Source organism: Perkinsus marinus, assembly GCF_000006405.1.
Source record: "Perkinsus marinus ATCC 50983 genomic scaffold scf_1104296945782, whole genome shotgun sequence".
Taxonomy (NCBI): Eukaryota; Perkinsozoa; order Perkinsida; family Perkinsidae; genus Perkinsus; species Perkinsus marinus.
Genome location: NW_003211070.1, coordinates 1 through 1,276, shown reverse-complemented (window position 1 = coordinate 1,276; position 1,276 = coordinate 1). Strand labels below are relative to the sequence as shown.

The window sequence follows — 1,276 nt, the reverse complement described above, 5'->3', positions numbered from 1 at the left end:
CCGGATCTGAACAGTCAATATATGACTCACTTGCTGGATTGAGCTTGGATCAACGGTTCCGTCGCCGGGATGGTCTAGTGATTATGACGTCTGCCTTACACGCAGAAGATCGCGAGTTCAATCGTCGCTCCTGGTATAGCTTACTTCTACGCATATGACATGCCGGATCTGGACAGTCAATACATAACTCACTTGCTGGATTGAGCTTGGTTCAGCGGTTCCGTCGCCGGGATGGTCTAGTGGTTATGACGTCTGCCTCACACGCAGAAGATCGCGAGTTCAATCCTCGCTCCTGGTATGGCTTAGTCCTACGCATATGACATGCCGGATCTGAACAGTCAATATATGACTCACTTGCTGGATTGAGCTTGGTTCAACGGTTCCGTCGCCGGGATGGTCTTGTGGTTATGACGTCTACCTTACACGCAGAAGATCGCGAGTTCAATCCTCGTTCCTGGTATAGCTTTCTCCTACGCATATGACATGCCGGATCTGAACAGTCAATATATGACTCACTTGCTGGATTGAGCTTGGTTCAACGGTTTCGTCGCCGGGATGGTCTAGTGGTTATGACGTCTGCCTTACACGCAGAAGATCGCGAGTTCAATCCTCGCTCCTGGTATAGCTTACTCCTACGCATATGACATGCTGGATCTGAACAGTCAATATATGACTCACTTGCCGGATTGAGCTTGGTTCAACGGTTCCGTCGCCGGGATGGTCTAGTGGTTATGACGTCTGCCTTACACGCAGAAGATCGAGAGTTCAATCTTCGCTCCTGGTATAGCTTACTCTTACGCATATGACATGCCGGATCTGAACAGTCAATATATGACTCACTTGCTGGATTGAGCTTGGTTCAAAGGTTCCGTCGCCGGGATGGTCTAGTGGTTATGACGTCTGCCTTACACGCAGAAGATCGCGAGTTCAATCCTCGCTCCTGGTATAGCTTACTCCTATGCATATGACATGCCGGATCTGAACAGTCAATATATGACTCACTTGCTGGAGTGAGCTTGGTTCAAAGGTTCCGTCGCCGGGATGGTCTAGTGGTTATGACGTCTGCCTCACACGCAGAAGATCGCGAGTTCAATCCTCGCTCCTGGTATAGCTTACTCCTATGCATATGACATGCCGGATCTGAACAGTCAATATATGACTCACTGGCTGGAGTGAGCTTGGTTCAAAGGTTCCGTCGCCGGGATGGTCTAGTGGTTATGACGTCTGCCTTACACGCAGAAGATCGCGAGTTCAATCCTCGCTCCTGGTATAGCTT

The 1,276-nt window shown here is 49.7% G+C and overlaps 8 non-coding genes across 8 annotated transcripts; all 8 read left to right on the top strand.

The window, feature by feature from the left end:
- Positions 1-63: 63 nt before the first annotated feature.
- Pmar_PMAR004615 lies at positions 64-136 on the top strand. The gene has a single exon. It is a non-coding gene; the product is annotated as a tRNA-Val (tRNA).
- An 89-nt stretch (positions 137-225) lies between these two features.
- Pmar_PMAR004614 lies at positions 226-298 on the top strand. Its single transcript has one exon. It is a non-coding gene; the product is annotated as a tRNA-Val (tRNA).
- An 89-nt stretch (positions 299-387) lies between these two features.
- Pmar_PMAR004613 lies at positions 388-460 on the top strand. The gene has a single exon. It is a non-coding gene; the product is annotated as a tRNA-Val (tRNA).
- Positions 461-549: 89 nt separating this feature from the next.
- Pmar_PMAR004612 lies at positions 550-622 on the top strand. Its single transcript has one exon. It is a non-coding gene; the product is annotated as a tRNA-Val (tRNA).
- An 89-nt stretch (positions 623-711) lies between these two features.
- Pmar_PMAR004611 lies at positions 712-784 on the top strand. The gene has a single exon. It is a non-coding gene; the product is annotated as a tRNA-Val (tRNA).
- An 89-nt stretch (positions 785-873) lies between these two features.
- On the top strand, positions 874-946 carry Pmar_PMAR004610. The gene has a single exon. It is a non-coding gene; the product is annotated as a tRNA-Val (tRNA).
- An 89-nt stretch (positions 947-1,035) lies between these two features.
- Positions 1,036-1,108, top strand: Pmar_PMAR004609. Its single transcript has one exon. It is a non-coding gene; the product is annotated as a tRNA-Val (tRNA).
- Positions 1,109-1,197: 89 nt separating this feature from the next.
- On the top strand, positions 1,198-1,270 carry Pmar_PMAR004608. The gene has a single exon. It is a non-coding gene; the product is annotated as a tRNA-Val (tRNA).
- The last annotated feature ends 6 nt before the right edge of the window (positions 1,271-1,276 follow it).